Source organism: Schistocerca cancellata, chromosome 5 (genome assembly GCF_023864275.1).
Source record: "Schistocerca cancellata isolate TAMUIC-IGC-003103 chromosome 5, iqSchCanc2.1, whole genome shotgun sequence".
Lineage (NCBI taxonomy): Eukaryota > Metazoa > Arthropoda > Insecta > Orthoptera > Acrididae > Schistocerca > Schistocerca cancellata.
The window spans coordinates 469578537-469597779 of NC_064630.1; positions in this window are offsets into that span (position 1 = coordinate 469578537).

Below are 19243 nucleotides of genomic sequence, written 5' to 3' on the forward strand. Positions count from 1 at the left end.
TCCAGCAGGTTGAGTTTATGATCTTTCTTCGCTAAGTGAAGTACACATGAAGAGCCCCTAACCGTCGAATTCTTTTGCACCAGTAACTAGCTGCACCATGTACCAACTTGAAATGGGAGAAAATTATAAGTGACTGTTAATCGAAACAGGGACTTGTCGTTATTGTTGAAGACGTATGAAAACACGTTAAAAATCAAAATTATTTTCCAACAGTAGTTAGATGAGTGCATGTCAGATTTTGAAATTGCACGATGTAAATTTTTGTGCCGGCCCGAAATTCAAACCCAGACACACTTCTTTTGTGGAGCTCTAGACGTGTTTGAATCTTGATAAACAAGGAATGACGGGACTGTATCATCCCCAAAGAGCGCGATCCCTCGAAAGGGGAGGTCCGATGACAGATTCCAATACAGAACCAAATTATAAACACCTCAAGTTCAAATAAAATAAGAAATGTGTTCCCTGTGACTTCACATGACAATTGATTTACTGAATAAATGAAAATTTCTGGTGTAAGATACATTACTAATGAGAGAGTTTCTTCTTGACATGACTTCTGTAGCTGCCATGGCCCTACCTAAACTTACTCTGTTCCAGTCGTAGTGCAGTGTAAATAATGAGCCGAGGTATCGAGCCCACTCAGTCCTCCAGTCATTTTTAAACCGCATTTCGTGTCTCTGCCTAAATTATCAGTCTAATGTAAGCTTTGAGATAATTTACTTTCTTTTCTAACCAACCAGTAATACAAAATCTTACAATTTACGTATTTCCATGAAAGAGTTTGATCCTGTCTGTCCTTAGGTTAGTTAGGTTTAAGTAGTTCTAAGTTCTAGGGGACTGATGACCATAGATGTTAAGTCCCATAGTGCTCAGAGCCATTGGAACCATTTGATCCTGTCTGTCTTAATCAGAAAATTTATTCACGACATTTTCCATGCCTGGAGTGCACGTATGTAAGATGTTGTTCTCGTTGGATTTAATAAAGGAATGAAGGCAGGGGAGGTAGCTCGTAACTTTTGTGTCGTGTATGGGGTGAACGCCGCCGAAGAAATCACATCAGAAACCACACAGTTCAGTTACATGAATGTTCCACGGCAACGGTGCAGTTGTAACGTGGAAGCGGAGCGGTTATCTGACGTCCAAACGGGCTTTATCATTGACTTTCGGACCAAGAGTGGAAGCACATCCGAAACGACTAAGTTTGCCTGTTTGCGTGCCGCCGTGGTTAAAGTATGGCGCAAATTGCAAAATGGCGCTATCCACGCCTGGCGCCGAGACAATTGTGTTGCACCACGGGCCATGCATGACAGCAGTGCAAGACGGCTGCGGAGATGTCCACGGACGAACAGACTTGCAACTGTTGAGCAACTGACCGTTCAGATGAACCAACAGGCTACGAACAGTGTCTACTCAACGATCATTCCGCGAACGTTGCTGCGTATGGACCTCCGTAGCAGGTGCCTGATCCATGCCGCCATTCTGACTGCGGTTCATCGGCGTTGGAGGCTGGAATTTCCACCCGAATACCGCTTCTGGACGTCCACTGAGCGGCGACAGGTGGCCTTTTCAGATGGATCATATTTGATGCTCCATCAGGCACAAAGCCGTTGGCGTGTACGGCGTAAAATGACGGAAAGCAAACATCCTGCAACAAATGTCGGAACTTCATGGTCTGGCGAATGTTTTTGTGGGCATTTCCTGGGTGATCTCGTCGTTCTGGAACACACAATGGATCAACACAATAACTCATTTATCGTTGGGGATCACATCCACCCCCATATGTACGCTGATAACGTCCAGTTGTGTCTAAGTCCAAAAGCAATAAACGTGACGCCAGCTGTCAAGAATCTCAGTACCGAGCTATATGCACTACCAAAATAGGCGCAGGGTATAGGTTTAAATCTGAACCCATCGAAAACCCAAGCTGTACTAGTTGGTTATTCTAGACTCATTAGCTCGAATTATCGGGAATCCCTACCATCTCTAATCCTAAATGGGGCAAATATGACGTTTTCTCCTTCAGCAGAGTCTAGGAGTAATACTAGATGAAAATCTAAATTGGATTGTGCACATATCTGCAATGTGGAGGAAGGTATCAACATCTCTCCATACCCTACAAAAATATAAAAAGCTTCCCTCACGACCTGAAAAATAAACTTGTACAAACACTTATACTTCAAATTAGTGATTACATCGATGTTCATCGATGTTATCCTGCAAGACCTTTCTCAGCAAAGCTCACGGGGCCTGGAACTGTTTATGAATACCTATTTGCGTTATATCTGTGATGTTCGACTCTCTGATCATATTTCACCCTCATATGCACAGCTGTCCTCACTGCAGACAGGCGCAGAGACTTCTATACTCTCTTCTCTACTGCCTTATCAACGTACACGGTCCGCCATATCTCTCCTTGACCTTAAAGCTCTTGTCTGAAGAAATGGTAAAAGCACCTGTTCCCATCATACTAAATTATTTCTGTCACACTTCGTTCTCAAAGTCCTTTTCGTTGCAAGAATCCGATTCTGGAATAATCTCCCGCATTATATTAGAGAAGTGAATGACATCTTCACCTTCAGAAGACAGTTAATGACTTAATTATTAAAGCAACAAGGATTACCGTTGTTGCTGTGTGCAAATGTTACCCTTGTACGACCTTCTGTCCAACCAAATGTCGTAGTATTCCTAGCTGGTGCATTCTCCTTAAATTAGCTTTCCCCAGAACTCGTAATATCAGAAAACATCTACAGTAAATTCTGGCACACACACTGGCCTTTGCATGAGACGTTTCTTTTGTTAGGGTTCAACCATTATTTTCTTTTTATGGAATTGACTCTCAGTGGTTCAAACGTCCGTCTGGCAATCTTGGTTAAGGTTTTCCTTCATTTTCTCAAATCGTTTAAAGCAATCGGAGGTATCTTTCGTACGAAAGGGTCCAGCCGATTTCCTGCCCCATCCATCCCAGTCCGAGATTCTGCTTCGTCCCTAGTGACATTGTCGCCCACAGGACGTTCATCTACATCTATACCTACATCATACTCCGCAAGCCACTTAACGGTGCGTGGCAGAGGGTACTTTTGATCCCCCTGCCCCCTCCCTGTTCCACTCGCGAATGGTTCGTGGTCATTTCGTGAGATGTGTATGGGACGGGGGCAGTAATATTGTCAGTGCAGTCTTCAAATTTCAGTGGTAAACCTCTCCATGATGCACAACACCTCTCTCGTAACGTCTACCCCTGGAGTCTGTTGAACATCTCTGTAACGCTCTCGCGCAGACTAAATGAACCCGTGACGAAACGTGCCGTTCTTCGTTGTATCTTCTCTTGTTTCAATCGTACCTATAAGGGCCCGAGACTGTTGAACAGTAAGAGAATCGGTCCAAAAAGCGCCTTGTAAACCATAAGAATCCTCTCTTTCATTCCTTTTGGGGAATACTGCCTATTGAAGGCAAGTGTCGCGGTCCATCATATGTGCCAAGCATCAGGTATACTGACGTGGACGATACTGACAAACTGTGAAAATGTTCTTCATCGAAGCTCGTTGTTCATCTCGAATGTGGAGAATAATTCACATAAAAACGATTCTTGTTGACGTGATAACTATTTTGTGGAGTGATTCCGATGCCATTCATACCCGATACACGAAAAAATGTTAAGGGTTGTTACCACTGCCTTCAACCTTAGATCAAATTCGAAGGGAACAAAGTGCCCCAAATATTGTACATCTTTCCGTTTTAAGCTCCATTTCTAACACGTAAAGAACACTCCTCGAAACCTTCAAGATATGGAACATTCAATCAGTCGCCTCTAGAATAATACCACAGCTTCGAATAGAAAATCACAATTGATAAATATAGTTACAATCGAGTCGCCACAGACTTATCCAGCAACCTACTAGGTAATTTTTGTCGATATGGTACTTTACGTACTTCAATATTCCTTACGTCGTACTCTCCAGAAGCGATGGTCACAACGCTGAAACTACCGCATGGTGTTCATTTGGTCTTTCGAAGATATTTCGCACTGGAAACCAAACGGCAGTACTAAATATAAGATATAAAATAATTTTATGCTTGCCAGTGCAAGTGCAGAAACGTGTGCATTAGACACAGAAAATCTCGTACATAAATTGTTCTGATTTTGACAGACAGGAACAAGCTCTTTCACTGAAATGATGTATAAGATTTCGTATCACTGGTGTCTTAGAAAATGAAGCAAATCAACTCTGAGCTTACATTTTGCTGATACTTAAGAGCACAAATGAAATGCGAGTACCTCGGCTGGTCGCTTACACAGCACTGCTTTTACCACTATAACACGAAAACATACGGCACCAGAAATGCTCAAGTAGAAGTACTTCCTGTAGAAACTTCCGCATCCCTCTATGTGCTAATTAGTGCAGAAGGCCGCCAAGTAATATTATGTCAGTTATTACAAAACCACGTCGACAGTGTGCAACGGTTAGCGTAGAAAGTGAATGGCGATACGATCGAAGAAGGAAGTCAATGCACTGAAGAATCTGTAGTCCACGTACACGATGGCTGCACGAGTCAAAAATGTCATCCAGTATGGTACAACTTTTGCTATGATAAAATCATGACCCAACAAAATACAAAGTTCGGTACTCCATTGTATTGATACACACGAAGTCTGGGTGCAATTCCCTACTTCATTTTACCATTTTAAGAGGCAAGAACAGACCTTCTGCCATCTTCACCTTTGATAACGCCAAGTGAAGAATATAGAGTTGCATCCTCCCTCCACATGCACAGCAAACATGACGTCCCTTTGCCACGTAATGGAGCACAGTCATTTTAGGTTGGGCCATTAGAGATAAAGAAATTATGTTAAGTGGAAACTCTGTCATCAGTAAACTTTCTTACACTAGAAATAGTAGTTTATTGAATGAACGAATCGTCATGTAAAGTCACAGAGCACTTACGTCTTATTTTACTCGTAACTGAGATGACGAAAATGTTGGTTATCGACTGTGATTCGAATGCGGACCTTCCCTTTCGCGGACTATCGCCCTTTGACTATGATACTGTTGCATCATTTCATAGTTTCCCAAGATCCCAAACGCCTCAAGGTCTCTACGTAAGGCGTATGTCTTGGTTATAATCCTGGCAGGGCACAATAACTTTCATAATGTCATTTCAATCTCTAGAACCGTAAACCTAGCTACTAGTGGAAAATAATGTTCATTTTTAACGTATGTTGCCAATACTAACGAAAGATAACGAGTTTGACTTACATTACATCAGTTCAAGTTCAAATATGCTGTTCCTAACCACTGGGGTAAAAGTTTTTTCGTTGTGTTAGTTTCAATTCAAACATGGACATATCTCGTTACTGGTAAAGTAAACCGATATTTAACGTCTATTCGTAATTGGAAACCGACAGCGAAAGGTTCGATGTTCGAGACCTAGTAACACAAAAAATTTTCTTCACGTCATTACAGGTTCAGGCATCTCGCTTCTGGTGGAAAATGCAATATCTAACATTTGATTATGATTAGCTAAAAATGCGATTAAGTGCTGGACTAGAATCCCTGGCCAGAAGAGAACCTTATGTCACCTTATTTCAAGTCTGAATATGCACTTCGTTACTCGTTAATGAAATCATATTCAATATCTTTCGAGATTAATTAACATGGATAATAGTTGACGGGCAGGTGTCAAGGTTCAGTGCTTCGAACTTCACATACAGTTCAACGTATCATTATTAGTATAGTGAATTTGATAGTGACACGCTGTTGATTTTTATATTTCCAAACAGCCCTCGACGCCGTCACCTGCGCTGTTAATTTTTAACTGATTAGTTCATTAAGCAACTTATGCAAAACTATTAACCAAACGAACGATGGTTAAAAAATGGTTGGAAAACGTTTTAGTGGACAATAACACTTTCGATTGTCGTAGAACTTTAAGTGTCCAGATATTCTTGGATAATCTTTTATTCACTAATGTGTGTGAAACACAGTTTAAGAACATGTATTATAAGTCAGTTTGATGGCCTATTTATGGATTCACTTCTTCTTAATAAGCAATCTAAAATTTTCATGGACAATTTCGAACAAACTTTCTTACGGAAAGAACTACTGAATTAGAAAATTAAGCAGTGGTTCAGATATGTGCTGCGTTTATGGACCGGTACCACTGAACAACCAGACCCATAACAGCAACAACATTTGAATTGGCAAGACAAGAAAATTTACAGTGGATCTAGGAAGCTCTTATATAGATATGAGAGCATGGCGAAACTTATTTAACATTTACAGAAAAATTATAGCTACAGATACGGTAAATTCTGTAAGCTCCCAACATGCACACATTCTCAAACGTGCAGAGTTCCATTCGATGGTGCTTCACTTCATATTTGTTCAATTATCTGAATTAGCTTTTCAAATAAACACATGTCGTCAGACGTATCGCTTCCAGCAATGCTACAGCTGTGGCGTGATTGATAATACACTGCGAAAAAGGAAAATGAGTAAATTTACACCACATCTACACGGTGGCCTGCAGCAGTCAGTCAGTATTTACAAAGCCAGGAGCAGAATCCCATGTATTGACAGCATTTCAGACAACCTTACAAAGAAGTCGACTACAGACCAGCATTTCATAATGCCAATAGTGTATCTAAATTTATATTCGATAGAAAGGACAAACTGTAACCCTAGGCACAATGCATTGCGCATAAAATCACATCCAAGCTGTGTGAAACAGTACATATTGGTCAGTCATGCAGAGCTGTGGCAACTAGGCTATCTGAACATGAGAGAAGCTGAAGACTGAGGAAAAACCAGGCGGTCTTTGGCGATAATCCTTTAACAGAAAACAGTTCATATGATGTTACATATGAAGTTCTACATTGTGTTAGGAAGGCAGAAAAATGTTCAAATGTGTGTGAATTCCTAACGGACCAAAATGCTGAGGTCATCGGTCCCTAGACTTACACACTACTTAAACTAACCTATGCTAAGAACGAGACACACACACACACACACACACACACACACACACACACACACACACACACACATGCCCGAGGGAGGACTAGAACCTCCGGCGGGAGGGGCCGAGCGGTCTGTGACATGGTGCCTCAAACCGCGCGGCCACTCGGCGCTGCAGAAAGTCAGAAAGATGATCCTAATGGAAATATTGGAAATCAACAAACATATAACAGTCTGCCAGCTTAGTATTGAATGACTCAATTTCCTTTTACCCCTTCGTTAAATTAAGTACTCGTTGCAAAGGCTAGATCCATATTGCAAATCCAGTGTTTCTCATGGGTTGTTAAATGTATATCTACGTGAAAAACCTTGTTCCCTCTTTTTCATTTGATGTATTTATTCTATGTGACAAAAATGTAATGTTTTTCTACGCAAGAACTCTATGTAATTTGTGTACCTGCTGTACAAATAACATCTGTATATGAAACTTCCCGGCAGATTAAAACTGTGTGCCGGACCAAGACTCGAACTCGGGACCTTTGCCTTTCGCGGGCAAGTGCTCTACTAACTGAGCTACCCAAGCATGACTCATGACCCGTCCTCACACCTTTGATTCCGCCAGTACCTCGTCTCCTACCTTCCAAACTTCACAGAAGCTTTCCTGGTACAGTACTTGCCTGCAAAAGGCAAAGGTCCGAAGTTCGAGTCTCGGTCCAGCACACAGTTTTAATCTGCCAAGAAGTTTCATATCAGCGCACACTCCGCTGTAGAGTGAATATTTCATTCTAGAAACATCTGTGTAAGTCGCAGATCATTTGACCTGTGTCTGCGACATTCTGTCGTCACCTGAAGATGACATAAGAAGCCGAAAAGCGGTTCGTGATCAAATAAATACGACTTTGCAAAACATTAGGAAGTGTTTCTTATTTAACATTATTCAAAATTTTAATGTACAAACATTAAGAAATGTGTCATCTCTAACAAATTGCCGTGGTATTAACTTACACGTGGATTGACTGCCATTCCGAGCAGTGTTCTCCAGAGGTCTCTTGTGACAATTATATACAAGCAAACATCTGTGTCGATTAGAGGACCTAAAAAAAGTTACCTTATGTGGGCTGCATGCAAATCAGGCAGAAGACAATGCAGGTCGCATGGATACTTTTGGAAATGATAGTACATCAGGGCAGTAGGTAGTTACTCTGTAAATACCGTTTACGCTAAAGTGTAACGATAGTAAGTAAATTCGTCATTGGTATGGTGGCCTAGGGCGTTTTCCAGGAAAAATGATAGTATGTGTGCAACGAAACATGTTAAAAATAGCATTTTTTCTTCGTGCGGTGACATATTAAAACAATACAAGAATCATAATGCTCCAGCAAAAGAGCAAATACCGTTGCTGTGTGGTTCAGACAAAGTAAGGGCTATTTTGCAAGACTCCTTCCCCAAGTTTCAAAATGAAGTACATAGGAGCTATAGGCTGATGTGAGAGCACCAGTGGCGTGCCAGACCAGTTTACCCGAAAAGTCGGCAACAACTATACACTGTGTATCAGCAAGAATGGCAATACTGTGATGACAATAATTATGAGAACTTAGCGGAAATAGTTGAAACCCTCTACCGAATTTTAAACACTGAAAAAAAAGGCACTCCGGACAAAAACTTAATCACCCCCGGAAGAAATCACAGTAATACAGTGTGCCACGGCCTCTAACCCTCATAGCGGCTTCAGTTCGATGACAAAAGGAGTTCTTCAGATATGACAGGTCCGTCTGATGTTACCCATTGATAAACATGCCGTGGAGATACCAGAATTGGGAGGATGTTGATTGCTGCGTTTCACACGCTGTTCCAAATATTTCCAATCGTTTTCAAGGCACGGTCATCTAGAGGACCAGTCGGGTGCGATGAGGTGCTTGATTGTTAGGCAACCTGTGAACGTTTAGTGAACACCATTTTGGAGGCGGAGCTTGCTACAGAAATTTCATCATAAAAGTATCTAAGAAAGGGGTACACGTAATCATCAAAAATGTTGAAATAAATAGGGAATAGACCAAAGTCCGATTACACCCGTCAGCTTCCAAACAAGGCGTCATATTTCGACTAAAGATGATAGTTTACAAGAGTTACTAAGACAAACACATATAACATTCAGTAACATTCCGATAGCATTCTTCAAGATGGCGATCACAAGACAGACCATTACGGTCGAAAAGAAACACAAAAAACATGCGAAGTATTTCAGTCAACTAAGAAAATGAAATCCAGGGGATAACGGCGGGAATGGGGAAATGCGGAGGAATGGGTATCCCCATAGACGATGAGATCTTGTTCACTTTATTTTTTGCTGACGGCCAAGTGTTAGTAGCTGGAGATGAGGAAGATGCAAATTACATGTTCTGCAAATTAAAACAGAATATCTGAAAGTGGAAGAAAATGTTGTTAACGACTTACAACTCGGTGCTGATACTGTTAAAGGGTGTCATAATTTTAAGTACCTGGGAGTGACACTGTCGTCCAATGGTAGAAGTATGCATGATACAAACAATAAAACTGGCCAGGGCAAGCGAGCCATAAAACAACTAAACGGTGTTCTCTGGAACAGAAACATAATGCGCAGAACAAAACATACCATCTATCAAACAATTATTGAATGTACCGCAGCATATGGTGCAGAGTTGTGGGATCTAACTCAGAGGCAGAATGATCGCCTACTGGCTGCCGAGATGGATTTCTGGAGACGGAGTTGTGGATATTCCAGGCTTGAGCATATTATAAATGACAGAATCAGAGAGGTTATGAATGTCGAAAGCACAATCCTAGACTAAATAGACAGGAAGCGCCTACTCTGCTATGGTCACTTACAGCGTACGCCAGACACAAGATGGCCACATCAAAGAAGAAAGAGCGGTAGACCTGCGAGATGCTAGAAAGACGACGTCAGCGAAGCAATGGCGGCGAGAGGTCTTAATGAATGAGAGTGGAATGACCGTGGACGATGGAGATTCGGTTGCGAGAGGCGGCGGCAGCCGTAGAAACCTCGCATATATATATTGTTGTTGTTGTGGTCTTCAGTCCTGATACTGGTTTGATGCAGCTCTCCATTCTACTCTATCTTGTGCAAGCTTCTTCATCTACCAGTACCTACTGCAGCCTACATCCTTCTGAATCTGCTTAGTGTATTCATCTCTTGGTCTACCTCTACGATTTTTACTAAATTGGCGATCCCTTGATGCCTCAGAACATATCCTACCAACCAATCCCTTCTTCTGGTCAAGTTGTGCCACAAACTCCTCTTCTCCCCAATTCTATTCAATACCTCCTCATTAGTTATGTGATTTACCCATCTAATCTTCAGAATTCTTCTGTAGCACCACATTTCGAAAGCTTCTCTTCTCTTCTTGTCTAAACTATTTATCGTCCATGTTTCACTTCCATACATGGTTACACTCCAAACAAATACTTTCAGAAACGACTTCCTGACACTTAAATCTATACTCGATGTTAACAAATTTCTCTTCTTCAGAAACGCTTTCCTTGCCATTGCCAGTCTACATTTCATATCCTCTCTACATCGACCATCATCAGTTATTTTGCTCCCCAAATAGCAAAACTCCTTTACTACTTTAAGTGTCTCATTTCCTATTCTAATTCCTTCAGCATCACCCAACTTAATTCGACTACATTCCATTATCCTTGTTTTGCTTTTGTTGATGTTCATCTTGTACCCTCCTTTCAAGACACTGTCCATTCCGTTCAACTGCTCTTCCAAGACCTTTGCTGTCTCTGACAGAATTACAATGTCATCGGCGAACCTCAAAGTTTTTAATACCTATTCCGAACTTTTCTTTTGTTTCCTTTACTGCTTGCTCAATATACAGATTGAATAACATCGGGGATAGGCTACAACCCTGCCTCACTCCCTTCCCAACCACTGCTTCCGTTCCATGTCTCTCGACTCTTATAACTGCCATCTGCTTTCTGTACAAATTGTAAATAGCCTTTCGCTCCCTGTATTTTACCCCTGCCACCTTCAGAATTTGAAAGAGAGTATTCCAGTCAACATTGTCAAAAGCTTCTCTAAGTCTACAAATGCTAGAAATGTAGGTTTGCCTTTCCTTAATCTTTCTTCTAAGATAAGTGGTAGAGTCAGTATTGCCTCACGTGTTCCAACATTTCTATGGAATCCAAACTGATATTCCCCGAGGTCGGCTTCTACCAGTTTTTCCATTTGTCTGTAAAGAATTCGCGTTAGTATTTTGCAGCTGTGACTTACTAAACTGAAAGTCGCTAATTTTCACATCTGTGAACACCTGCTTTCTTTGGCATTGGAATTATGATATTCTTCTTGAAGTCTGAGGAAATTTCGCCTGTCTCGTACATCTTGCTCACCAGATGGTAGAGTTTTGTCAGGACTGGCTCTCCCAAGGCCGTCAGTAGTTCTAATGGCATGGGGCCTTGTTTTGACTTAGGTCTTTCAGTGCTCTGTCAAACTCTTCACGCAGTATCATGTCTCCCATTTCGTCTTTATCTACCTCCTCTTCCATTTCCATAATATTGTCCTCAAGAACGTCGCCCCTGTATAGACTCTCTATATACTCCTTCCTCTTTTCTGCTTGCCCTTCTTTGCTTAGAACTGGGTTGCCATCTGAGCTCTTGATATTCATGCAAGTGGTTCTCTTTTCTCCAAAGGTCTCTCTAATTTTCCTGTAGGCAGTATCTATCTTATCCCTCGTGAGATAAGCCTCTACATTCTTACATTTATCCTCTAGCCATCCCTGCTTAGCCATTTTGCACTTCCTGTCGATCTCATTTTTGAGACGTTTGTATTCCTTTTTGCCTGCTTCACTTACTGCATTTTTGTACTTTCTCCTTTCATCAAATAAATTCAGTATCTCTTCTGTTACCCAAGGATTTCTACTAGCCCTCGTCTTTTTACCTATTTGATCCTCTACTGCCTTCACTACTTCATCCCTCAGAGCTTCCCATTCTTCTTCTACTGTATTTATTTCCCCCATTCCTGTCAATTGTTCCCTTATGCTCTCCCTGAAACTCTGTACAACCTCTGGTTCTTTCAGTTTATCCAGGTCCCATCTCCTTAAATTCCCACCTTTTTGCAGTTTCTTCAGCTGAAATCTACAGTTCATAACGAATAGAATGTGGCCAGAGTCCACATCTGGCCCTGGAAATGTCTTACAATGTAAAATCTGGTTCCTAAATCTCTGTCTTACGATTATATAATCTATCTGAAACCTTCTAGTATCTCCAGGGTTCTTCCATGTATACAACCTTCTTTCATGATTCTTAAACCAAGTGTTAGCTATGGTTACGTTATGCTCTGTGCAAAATTCTACCAGGCGGCTTCCTCTTTCATTTCTTAGCCCCAATCCATATTCACCTACTATGTTTCCTTCTCTTCCTTTTCCTACTGTCAAATTCCAGTCACCCATGACTATTAAATTTTCATCTCCCTTCACTACCTGAATGATTTCTTTTATCTCATCATACATTTCATCAATTTCTTCATCATCTGCAGAGCTAGTTGGCATATAAACTTGTACCACTGTAGTAGGCGTGGGCTTCGTGTCTATCTTGGCCACAATAATGCGTTCACTATGATGTTTGTAGTAGCTTACCCGTACTCCTATTTTTTGATTCATTATTAAACCTACTCCTGCATTACCCCTATTTGATTTTGTATTTATAACCCTGTATTCACCTGACCAAAAGTCTTGTTCCTCCTGCCACCGAACTTCACTAATTCCCACTATATCTAACTTTAACCTATCCATTTACCTTTTTATATTTTCTAACCTACCTGCCCGATTAAGTGATCTGACATTCCACGCTCCGATCCGTAGAACGCCAGTTTTCTTTCTTCTGATAGCAACGTCCTCTTGAGTAGTCCCCGCCCGGAGATTCGAATGGGGACTATTTTACCTCAGGAATATTTTACCCAAGAGGACGCCATCATCGTTTAATCATACAGTAAAGCTGCATGTCCTCGGGTCAAATTACGGCTGTAGTTTCCCCTTGCTTTCAGCCGTTCGCAGTACCAGCACAGCAAGGCCGTTTTGGTTAGTGTTACAAGCCAGGTCAGTCAATCATCCAGACTGTTGCCCCTGCAACTACTGAAAAGGCTGCTGCCCATCTTCAGGAACCACACGTTTGTCTGGCCTCTCAACAGATACCCCTCCGTTGTGGTTGCACCTACGGTATGGCTCACTGTATCATTGAGGCACGCAAGCCTCCCCAAAACGGCAAGGTCCATGGTTCATGGGAGATATATATATATTCTTGTTACCGATGGCTTACTCTTAGGGTGGGTGTTTTTTTTTTGTGATGTTGTTGGCAGTAATGGTTTAATTTAATGATACTGAGTCTTTGGTATTTATTGGTTACTTATATATATATATATATATATATATATATATATATATATATATATATATATAAGTAATCAATAAATACCAAAGACTCAGTCTCATTAAATTAAACCATTACTGCTAACAACATCACAAAAAAAACACCCACCATAAGAGTGAGCCATCGGTAACAAGAAAACGACTAATAAAAGAGCAATCGATTTCAGATACGGAGAGCCTCAATGACGTCGCACTCGAAAAAAAAAACTGCCAAATATTTGTCAAGCCCAAAATTAAAAATAATATCACTACTCGTTTCCCTTACGAATTCCTGGCTGACCTCACCCTCAACAACCTTGCCACATTGCAAATCCAGCCAAAGAATTGTAAAAAACAGCTTGGTAATTATAAACAATAATCGTTTCACTCACAACAATTTAATTTGACTCTAAGGTCCTACACACGTTACCTTCGGAAATCGTGTTAAACTCAGAAAGAAACAGCCATATATTTGTCAGAGAAAAAAAATATAATCGCTACTAGTTTCTCTTTCAACAATTTAAGCTGCGCTCTCAGGTTCCATCCAAACCACACTCTCGTACATCACGATATGTTTGGTATAAACCATATAGTTTACTAACATCATGGATTACAATAATGACTAAGACAATAGCAGATAACATTTAATGCCATCCCGATCACATCCTTCGCAACTTAAACTCATTCCGTCACGCAGGACGTCATGGGTCAAAGTTTACGGGTGGAACAGCACCTTACGGTCGACCCAGTAAATGTCGTGATTCATGTACACAGTAATCTAAATGCATGGGCCCAAATCACTGGACCAAAAGCGCCCCAGATACATCACAGAAAAACGTCCGGCGTCAACTGTACCCTAAACACATTGCGGATTAAATATTTTAGTGGATCGTCGGTGGTGTCGACGGCATGCTTCATTTTACACAAGTCAAAATCGCGACGCGCTGTACGACACTGCACGCCTTCAGTCAGCTGCTGTCCAGTTTCATTGTTGCTTGGTCCACTGACGGCGAGCAGCTTTGTAGGCTGCTGTGAGCAATGAATCTTTTGGGTGGTACCCGTCCGAATTGTCCGACCAGAAACTTATTGTATGCACTGACAGCGGCTATTCCTTATGGGTTTAAGATATACTGTTATTGGCGATGAGCGACAGACACGTTTCTCAACTTCCTGTTCGTCAGCGTCATTTTCGAGCAGTGTTCTTCAGCGTGTTACGTGGCTGCGGGTTGTACACAGTTTCTAGCAAAAAAAGTTGGACAGTCCGCGGTGATACACCAGCATCATAGGGAGCCTCACTTATGGTGATAGCTCCTGACAGCCTTTCTGGCACGCCTGCAAGTCGACCCGTCGTAACCCGTTCAGTTTTTGCAACCGATAGTGCCCTTACACCACTGTTTCACAGTCATCTCTCACACCAGACGTGGAGGATCGTGAGACCTGGATCCGATTCTACAACGATGTGCTCTTTTAACCGGTTGACTCGTATTTTGCCGGGTGAACTTACACGTGGTTGTTTTCAGGAAATACAGTTAATACAATGAAAAGCCAAAGAAACTGGTACACCTGCCTAATATCGTGTAGGGCCCCCACGAGCACGCAGAAGTGCCGCAACACGACGTGGCATGGAATCGACTAATGTCTGGAGTAGTGCTGGAGGGAATTGACACCATGAATCTTGAAGGACTGTTCATAAATCCGTAAGACTACGAGAGGGCGACACATCTTCTGAACAGCACGTTGCAAGGCATCCCAGAAATGCTCAATAATGTACATGTCTGGGGAATGTTTAAACTCAGAAAGAGTGCTGCTGGAGCTACCCTGTAGCAATCCTGGACGTGTGGCGTAACGCACTGTTCTGCTGGAATTACCCAAGTCCGTCGGCTTCCACAATAGACATGAATGGATGCAAGTGATCAGGCAGGATGCTTACGTACGTGTCACCTGTCAGAGTCGTATCTAGTCGTATCAGGGGTCCCATATCACTCCGACTGCACACGCCCCGCACCATAATAAAGCCTCCACCAGCTCGAACAGTTCCCTGCTGACATGCAGGGTCCATGAATTCACGAGGTTGTCTCCGTACACGTAGATGGCCATCCGCTAGTTACAAATTGAAGAAACGATACTCGTCCGACCAGGCAACATGTTTACAGTCGTCAACAGTCCAATGTCGATGTTGACGGGCCCAGGCGAGGCGTAAAGCTTTCTGTCGTGCAGTCATCAAGGGTACGCGAGTGACTCTTCGGCTCCGAAAGCCCATATCGATGACGTGTCGTTGAATGGTTCGCACGCTGACACTTTTTGATGGCCCAGCATTGAAACCTGCAGCAATTTGCGGAAGGGTTGCGCTACCCTTCATTCTTTTCAGTCGTCGTTGGTCCCGTTCTTGCAGGATCTTCTTCCGACCGCAGCGATATCGGAGATTTGATGTTTTACCAGTTTCCTGATATTCACGGTACACTGGTGAAATGGTCTGACGGGAAAATCTTCATTTCATCGCTACCTCGGAGATGCTGTTTCCCATCGCTCCTGCGCCGACTGTAACACGACGTTGGAACTCGCATAAATCTTGATAACCTGTCATTGTAGCAGCAGTAACCGGTCTAGAAATTTCGTCAGACACTTGTCTTGTACAGGCGTTGCCCACCTCAGGGCCGTATTTTGGCGGTTTAAATATCTCAGTATTTTAATACGCATTCCTACACCTGTTCCTTTTGCGCTTCAAATTGGTTCAAATGGCTCTGAGCACTATGGGACTTAACATCTGAGGTCATCAGTCCCCTAGAACTTAGAACTACTTAAACCTAACTAACCTAAGGACATCACACACATTCATGCCCGAGGCAGGATTCTAACCTGCGACCGTAGCGGTTGCGCGGTTCCAGACTGTAGCGCCTAGAACCGCTCGGCCACCCGGCCGGCCTTTTGCGCTTCAGTTTAGAACGATCAGCAATAGGTGAGCGACAGCCTTTGACCAAATAGTACTGGTATTTAATTTCTAAACGTACAGAGATGTTGTCATGACAAACAATGAGATGATAAAAGTCATGAGATACCTCCTACTGTCGGGCCGATCCTCATTTTGCCCGGCGTATTAGAGCAGCAAGACGCGGCATGGGCTCGACAAGTCCTCTGAAGAAATATAGAGCCATCTTGCATCTACAGTCGTCCGTAATTGCGAAAATGTCGATGCGGTATTTTGTGCGCGATCTGACCTCTGGGTTATGTCCCTTCAATACTTGATAGGATTCATGTCGGTCGGTCTGGATGCGCAAATCATTCACTCAAACTGTCCAGAATGCTCTTCAAACCAGTCTCGAACAATAGTGGTCCGGTGACATGGCGCATTGTCATCCATAAAAATGCCATCACTGAACTGCTGGAAATGGTCTCCAGGCAGCCGAACATAACTATTTCCAGTCAATGATCGGTCGAGTTCGACGAGGGACTCAGTACGTTCCATGTAAATATAGTCCACACTATTATGGAGGCACCATCAGCTTGCACAGTGCCTTGCTGACAACCTGTGTCCATGGCTGCGTGGGGTCTGCACAACACTCGATCTCTACCATCAACGTTACCAACTGAAATCGGGACTCATCTAACAAGCACAGTCGTCTAGAATACAACCGACATGGTAATGAGCCAGGAGAGGCGCTGTAGCGATGTCACGCTGTAGCTATGTCGCGCTGTTACCAAAGGCACTCGCGTCGGTCATCTGCTGCCATAGCCCATTAACGTCACATTCCGCTGCACTGTCAACAACGGATACGTTCACAGTACTTCTGCGGCTATTTTGCGCAGTGTCGCTTGTGTGTTAGCACTGGGAACTCTACGCCATCGCGCTGCCTTCGCTCGAAAAGTGAGCTCCGTCGACCACTGCCTTGTCCATGGTGAGAAGTAATGTCTGAAATTTGATATCCTTGGCACACTCTTGACATTGTGGAGCTCGAAATATTGAATTTACTGACGATTTCTGAAAATTAATATCCTATGCGCCTAACTCCAACTACCATTCCTCGTTCAAAGTCTGTTAATACCCGTCATGCGGTCATAATCATCGGAATCGTTTTTACATGAATAACCTGAGTACAAATTACGGCTCCGACAATGCACTGCCGTTTTACACCTTGTGTAGGCGACATTGTCGCCATCTGTATATGCGCATATCGCTATCCCATGACTTCAGTCTCCTAAGTGTAATGAACTTGAACGCGTCCTAAAAGTACCAGGTGATCAAAAAGTCAGTATAAATTTGGAAACTGAATAAATCACGGAATAATGTAGATAGAGTGGTAGAAATTGACACACATGCTTGGAATGACAAGGGGTTTTATTAGAACCAAAAAATACAAAAGTTCAAAAAAAGTCCGGCAGGTGGCGCTTCATCTGATCAGAATAGCAATAATTAGCATAACAAAGTAAGACAAAGCAAAGATGATGTTCTTTACAGGAAATGCTCAATGTGTCCACCATCATTCCTCAACAATAGCTGTAGTCGAGGAATAATGTTGTGAACAGCACTGTAAAGCATGTCCGGAGTTATGGTGAGGCATTGGCTTCGAATGTTGTCTTTCAGCATCCCTAGAGATGTCGGTCGATCACGATACACTTGCGACTTCAGGTAACCCCAAAGCCAATATTCGCACGGACTGAGGTCTGGGGACCTGGGAGGCCAAGCATGACGAAGGTGGCGGCTGAGCACACGATCATCGCCAAACGACGCGCGCAAGAGGTCTTTCACGCGTCTAGCAGTATGGGGTGGTTCTAATAAAACCCCATGTCAATCCAAGCATGTGTGACAATTTTTACCTCTCTATCTACATTATTCCGTGGTTTATTAAGTTTTCATATTTATACTGACTTTTGATCACCCAGTATATAGCCTACTAAGTTACGCTATTCTTTTCTGTTTACAGTGGACCTGACTTCTCCATTTGCGCTCATACTCGTATTATTCCGACGACTGATGTAGTTTCCTCCATGTTTCACCACGAGTACTGGTTTTAAGCAGCGTTTACACCATGTCCTGCGAAACAGACACAAGAGAACGAGCATTCACAGAACAGTTCGGCAGAATTCACCAACGGTGAAAAATGAAACTGGGCACTTATCACTAAACTGTAGCTCCATTCTCCGTTAACTTCATTTGTACGTCGATGGATGGTTTTCGCTGGTTGCTCCGTTCATTTTAGGGGAACACTGCAAAGCAGGACACTTAAGTACGGACGAGCAATATCGGCTGAAGCTACTCTCCGATGCCTATAAAAGGAGACAAAGACACTAGTCTTTTAAGTTCTTGTTTAGCATTTCACCCACTCTCTACCTTCTGACCTACTTACTCCGTCCCGTTTATTCGAGAATTAAATACAAATTAGATAACGCAGCGAAAACTTTTTGGTCGAAAAAGCGCAGGAAAATACGTGTAGTTATTGATGAGAAAATTGGTGTAGGCTACCATTTTAACTGAAGTAACTGTTTATGGTGCCATCACTGTCTATGGTGCCATCTTTACTCCAGACATAGAATGAAGTTCTCACAGACTAGAAAATTTTAGCTAGCGGCAGTAATTATAAGTGCTAATTTTAAACCCTTTCCTCTCCAGGAGCTTCATAACAGCTACAAAACATTTGAAAAATTGACTTTTGTGGGTGTGATTACTTTTTTTAGAATAAAACGACGAAAATGTTTTACAGATTTGAATTCAAAGAGGTGCATTTCTGTTTATAAAATCGCATTTCCACAAACCCGTTGTTGTTTGTTGTGGTCTTCAGTCCTGAGATTGGTTTGATCCAGCTCTCCATGCTATTCTATCCTGTGCAAGCTTCTTCATCTCCCAGTACCTACTGCAAACTACATCCTTCTGAATCTGCCTAGTGTATTCAT